The following is a 6,904-nucleotide window of genomic DNA, read 5'->3' on the forward strand; positions in this document are numbered from 1 at the left end:
GAAAACATTGCAAAATGCATATCGAGCAACTTCCTTGGGTTGCGTGAGCATGAAATACTTGTTGTCTTTTTCTCCGCCCATGTCCCTTCAGGGACTCCAAATATGTTGGAGCTGCATGATTGCATCAAATTAAAAAGTCCTATCCTGTATCTTTGCAAACTATTTAGCATGTTTCCCCTTTAGGTCAGACATGTATGATGCAAAATCTGATTTTCATTCACTTTATTTGAATTATTATTTGCACATTAGCCCTGCTGTCAGAGAGTGTGGATATTCCTGTGAGGAGAAGACAAGCTGCTACACCTCTCACATTGATGAAAGACAAGAAAATATTTCATTGGCAGTTGTCTAAATGCTGCCAGCTGTTAACAGCCAGCTCAATGATTAACTCAGGTGCGATCACACTTACAGCTCGTTCTCTTCTGTCGTTTATTTTGCTGTATGTCTTTCAGCCAAAGTTGATCAGAACCAACATCTTCTTGTTTGTTAATCACACGCAGCCTAAGAGGAATGTGTTGGTCAATCATTGGCTGATCATTTTACCCAAGCATGGAAAACATATACTGTATGCATTGATTTGGATATATTAGTTCATCATCTGTGCATCATGACATCATTGGGGGGTTTGTAGACTAGAGACGTGAGTTTTTGAAAAACATGTTAAACTGCACTTTGCATAACACGTGAGCTTTAAAGTTTCTCAGTGAGTGTTTGCCAATAACTTCTAATGCAGACCGCTCACTTGCGTTTCATCCTTTACTATTTGTAACCCAATCGAATGGGTTTCCAGGAGAATAAGAGTATCCTTAGAAGATGATACATGCAGAAAACTCCAGCTTAATTTGAAATAAAATTCTCAGTGATGACGCATGTGAAACCTCAAGAGGACTCAAACAAACTGTCTCTCTGTTGACCCTGACCAAAGCCAGAGGCAGACACTGTGAGGTTTCAGTGTGATTCATCAGGCAGCAGCAGCATCAATGTTGGTAACACCCGGCGTGCTGCTCGCCCTCGTCTCTCTCTCTCTCTCTGAGCTCTGATATCTGGCGTGAGCCCAAAGGTCACATCTGTCATCCTACGCTTCCCCAGCAGAGGAAACATTCCCACATGTGTCTCTATGTCAGAAAGTCAGAAGTGAATATTTCCCTGAGTCATGCCTGCTGGTAGCTCAGGAGCAGACAGAGGAGCAAAATAACAGGAGGCGATCAAGGATGATTTTCTATCACTGCAATCACATTTCCATTACACCTGAGAGCTGCAGCCATGGCCCAAAACATTTTATTGGATACAGGAAAATAGTTAAGATGCAAATGCCTGACACCTAACTTTAATTTTTTATTTCATAAAGTTTCTGGATTGCAGAAGAACTGAACTAAGTTTATTGTCGAGCACCAAAACAGCAAGACAAATTCACAAACCGTTTAAGCCTTTGTGGAAATGAATTGATTGAAATTCTGTTTGCAAAACTTTAATCATATTATTTCAGCCACAAGTTCAAAATTATCAGGAGACAGATTAAAATACTTGTTTTTGTTTGTTACAAAATAAAATAAAAATTTGCTCAAAAAACTGTTACATTTTTACAAGTGCCTTATATCTTATGGTGATATCACATCAGTTTAACATTGGCCATTTTGGCATGTGTGCTCCTGAAAATGTTGTTGCCATGGTCATGTTTGTTTTGCCTGCTGCTTCATTTAGCTCGCATCCTGATTGGCTCTAGTTCCGCTCCACGAGACAATCTTCTTCAGAGTCCGTGCTCAGCCGTCCTCGTGTTCTCCCTCCACAACAGGATTTCTGATCGTAAATACACGTTGAAGTACCTACAGTTCAAAATCGGGGAAGATGCTGGATCGTCTTCCGAGCAGATCGGGGAGGTTCAAATCACTCTTAACATAGCTCACACCACAGGAACTTCTGGCAAGATCATCTTTGGAACCAGCAGATACTCGGGCTGTTGCTGGTTGGTCTTATGAAACAGCATTTTAGCTTTAAAGCTTCAGCGTGGGCATGTATATGTAGTGGAGTTCTTTGGAAGGAAAGCAGTGAGGAAGCAGACAGAATCGGAAATCAGGCTCGTAACAAGAGCAGATATTTTCAAATAATTGGGAAATATATTGGAATTTGAAGAGTGTTCGGGGTTTGGAAAATCACTTCTGCTCATATTAATTAGCAGCAGTGTCTAAATGTTATCCCAAATGTCACAGGCCCTCTATTTCTGATCTGCATTCTCTTTCTAGGATCCACTGTCACATTGTTCATGGACGTTCACAAGAGCTATCAAGTTTGAAGTGTATAAATAGTCCCGCTTTGTTTGCAGAGTGAGACGGTGACCTGACTGTGAGAGGAGGAGAAATGCACACCAGATAGTTACTGCAAATGCATTCAAGTCGAAAATTAAAGTTTCACCATCCCTCTGCATTATTAACAGACGGAGGACAGTCTGCTCCTGAGGAGAGACACGCCTGCGAGCTCCTGCAGCCAATTAAGCATGAAAAAAAAAAGAATATTGTGTTGACAGCGTGTGAAAATTGTGATGGTATTGCTCGCAAACAGGCAGGATGTAATTACTTCGACCAGGAATGAAGAGATTCAGACGGAGCATGCCTGAAATGTTAAACATTTTTTGTCTATTTACTCTGACAGAAAGAGAGCTTCTGGGTTCTAAAACGTCAGCTTGTGGTGTGGACTTTGACCCCTCAGTGAACTTTGACCTTGTGGTTGAATCAGCAGCTTCTGAATCCAGTGGAAAGCAGTGACCCAGGAGAAAGAGGTGACACTTTGTTATCTGACGCTTCTCGTTTGATGAGGCTGCAGGAGCTGGAAAAAGAAAAAAATCTCTCGATTTCAAAGAAGTTTCCCCTCCAATCAAATCTCTCTCATCGCTCTGTGGAGCACAAACCTCAAAGATCCTTCCATGAGTTGGCCTGAAAAGCATCTACCCTGAGCAGGTCACTCATACATAAATGAAGCTCTACAAGGCTCTTTCTGTTCCCCTTCTGTTCAAACATCAAAGTTTTATTGACTCAATCTCAGTTTTACAAAAACACTGTTTTCTTGACTCATCCAAATGTTCTGTCACAAGATGTTCAAAAGAGTGAATCATTTGGTCACTTTAGTGTAGAAATGCACAAACATTCACTAAAACTTCTTCTGCGTGTGACATAAACATAAATAGCTGAGTTTCAATGAGGAGATACTGGATTCACTTTATTTCAGGGCTGTGAGAAAGATTTAACAACTTGCCCTGAAAGGAGCTAACACCAAGGACTTATTAAAGCCGGGTACGTTGGGTTAAAGAAGTTAGAGAAAGTGTTCAAATGAACACAAACTTTCATGAACATAATGGAACAATCTAGGGTTCAAAAAGGAAGTCTATGTGAAAATAAGCTGCTTCTCACTGGATTTTTTTCCTCGTCATTTTAAGATCTCAAAGGAGTTCCAGTTATTTAATATAGCATGATCACCATTTGGGTACTTCTGTTCTCTTTTAAAATAAAATGGAGAATCAAGCAGGCTAGGCTTTAATAGTTAGTACTTAAAGTGATGCATAACCAATGGTCGCTTCTAGTTTAAAAACATTTGCAAGGACCTAACAGAGATGTCACAGCTGCTGCGTTCACCTCGTCCATACAGGTGAGTAAGAACACGTTACGTGCTCCTTGGTATGACTTTTCTAAGTGTGGGGAACTTTATTTATTTAAACATCTTTAACCAAAAAGATATTTCCTTATTTGGGCGTTTAAAGAGTTTAGAGATCGACTTTAATGCAATAATCAAACATTGTATTGTTTGAACATTTGTATTCTTTTAGGTCAATCTTTTGAATGTTTCTGCCATTTGTTGACTTTGTGAAGCAGCTTCAAAATGCTGAATTAATAGCACGCCTTGCCTTGGTGCCCCGTCAGCTTCACTGCCCTCGTCGTTCACTTGTTTCCTCTCATCTGTCGTCCATCTGTCTCTGGTGTTGTCTTTTGGCATCACTCTCTCTCTTCTGAATGAAATGGCACATTAAGAGGTTCATCCACACCTGCAGAAGGCTGCAGTGTTGTGTTGACACTGCAGCTTATACTAATAACACCTCAGACTACTCAATGTGAACAACAGGGTTAAAGGGAAAGAATCTGCAGAGAAGTGGCACATAGTCCTGCAGGGCCCCCTGGCAGATCAGCATCCTGTGGCCATCAAAGTGCAAACTGCCACACAGAGCCGGCGTCCTCACAGTGAGGCTCCCTAATGGGCTGTTTAATGAGACCATCAAATGCTAATGGGACCTTAGTTGTGACTCTTGGGCGCCCAGGCAGAGCATTCGGCCTGGAGCGTGTGTGGGTGAATATTCCACCTCTGCAATTTTCCATTCAAGTGTAGACATAACATTTGGCTCCAGAGTGATCGCCCTGGGAAGCTCCGAGGGGCCTTATTGATAAGCACTGAGTCACACTTATCACTGAAGACTCACATGCCGGCTGATCAATCGGAGGAAAAGCGGAATAAACTGAACCTGGACGTGTGTGAGTTTGTGTATTTGTGTCGTTTCTCATTTGTAGTTTTTAGCAGTACGCTAATTCTTGTCGCAGTGATCCACCATCTGCTCACAGTCTGCTTCAGATTTGCCCTCTGATCTCTCTTACCTGGGAAAACATGCCTCCTTTATTATCTTTACAAAGGGCACTTCAAAAGGGAGCCCTTAAAAAATACTCTCAAGGACTTTCAAGACTTGATGATGGATAAGCAGAATTTTACAGCTGTGATTGTCAAAACAATCATGAGAAAAATGAGAGACATAAACAATGCACAGTCCAAAGTACCACACCATTAAAACACATTTGCAAGTGTTGATTGGTTAGCACGGTGCACAAAATGTGACTACAGCCTAAAGGCTCTGACACAACAAGGAGACCGTTAGCCGTCGGTGAGCGGTCGGCGCCCTACTTTTTGCAGCTCCGTCGCTACCTGTTGGCCACAGCTGGCCTTTATTTGGTCGAGTCCACACACACATTTCCAGGAGGAGCTGTGTGTGAACGCAAACAGCCGAAATGTTCACTAATGCTTCACCCCTTGTATTTGTTAAGTCTGAGTGAGCTGATGTGAAAACGCAGCAGGATATTATCCGGAGAATTCCCCACGAGCCAGTGGGAGAGGGTGGTGAGGAGTAAAAAAGACCAACTCTGCCTATTATTATTCAGGGGTTCACAGAAGATCGACTTCACTTTTTTAGGCTGAGGCTCGCCAACAATGGAAAAAAAAACAAAAAAAACAGAAATCTGTCATGTGATGTAACCAAACTTTTTGGATTAAGGGTAACACACTTTCTGCATGTACAACATCAGAGGCTTAAGTCTGAGTCTATTCTTTGTGGATTTTGCTCCTCTGCAGGATAAATCTGATGACAACAGTGTCAACAACTGCAAAGCTGTGACTCGACATCTTCTAAGAAGCTGTAAGGAGAGATGACCAGCTGAGGTGCCAAGTTTAAATATTAATGGCAGCTATGTGCTTTTTCAAGCATTTCCTGGGGGGATGAACACTCGCAGGTTTTCTCTCTTTTTCTTCTCTCACAAAGAATTGAATCCATGTGAAGGTGCTGGCAATCCTCTGAAGGGTGAGTGAACACAGCAGGAGGTGCAGCGTCTCGTCTCAGTTTAATATTAGCTGCATGCAGGTCCGATGTTAGCACAGCAGCAGCCAGAGAGTGACAAACAACCTCAAAGAGAGAAGAACATCCTGTGTGTTTCCGGACCACTTCTGGAACCTGATTTACAAAATGCACTTTTTTTTTCTGTAAATAAATAAAAAGGATAAATTTAGCATTCATTATAAATGTCATCATCTTCAGAAGCGTGCATGTGGCGGCACGCTCCTCTACAGTGTGATTCAAAACAATATGGAAGAACAAATGTTTGAGGCAGCACAGAGCTAAGGTTCGTGAGCTCTGAGTGCACATTTTTACCAGAATTCATTTCACGGCTTGTTAAGCTGAGCGTCAGTTGTCACCGCAAGAATTCAAACCACTGCATGAAAAAAACCCTTCACATAACACATTTGTAATAAGTGCATTAAAGAGGGGAACAGGCCAGCTGAAATACAGATAAGTTTACTGACTTAGTAAAGCCTGGTTCTAAGTTCAGCGTTGAATCGAAGCAAATGTCATCTGACAAGCCAGGGAAGAGAAAAATCCTGCAGCTGGTCGAGTGTAGTCTTGAGGCTGGCTGCAGAAGCACCGGACGTCACATACACACAGATTCAAAAAATAATACAGCAGAATTCACATATTTTCATCCAGGTTCAAAAAAGGAAATAGGTCTGATTAACTCCTGATGATTCATGGAGGAGCTGTATGTGTGAGTGCAAACAGTTTCTTTCTCCTGCCAGGCCCCCCCGTGTATATTCAAATCTGAGCGAGCTGATGTGAGAACACAGAAGGATATTATCCAGAGAATTCACACAGAGGGAAGTGGTGACCGGAGTGGGATAAGATCGCTGTGCAAGTCATAAAGAGCTGTTGTTTTCTGTTCGTCGATATTGTTTATATTAGGATTCAGTCGAACAACACTTAGCATTAATATGAAGACAAATATTCTCAATATATCATTGTATGGCAGACTCTGTTGCTTGGTCTGCCCTGCTCTTCCCTCCCGTCTGACAGGGAAAGTCTCCTGCTGTGAGGACATTATGTGGACAGACATGTCAGGACAATATCATCCAGAGTCCAGAGCCTCCTGAAATGATCGAGATACTTTCAGGAGTGCATGTGTGAAAACCGCTTGTAACTCCTTTTTACCAGTTCAGCTCAGACGTTTGGAGCAGACCGTTAGTAAAGATCCCGGGATTGAAGAGTAGACATTTCTGTACTTTTCTAAATGACGTCGGTCAGAAGGTACTGTAGGCTTAAACATATTTGTCA

The sequence above is a fragment of the Symphodus melops genome (genome assembly GCF_947650265.1).
Source record: "Symphodus melops genome assembly, chromosome: 22".
Lineage (NCBI taxonomy): Eukaryota > Metazoa > Chordata > Actinopteri > Labriformes > Labridae > Symphodus > Symphodus melops.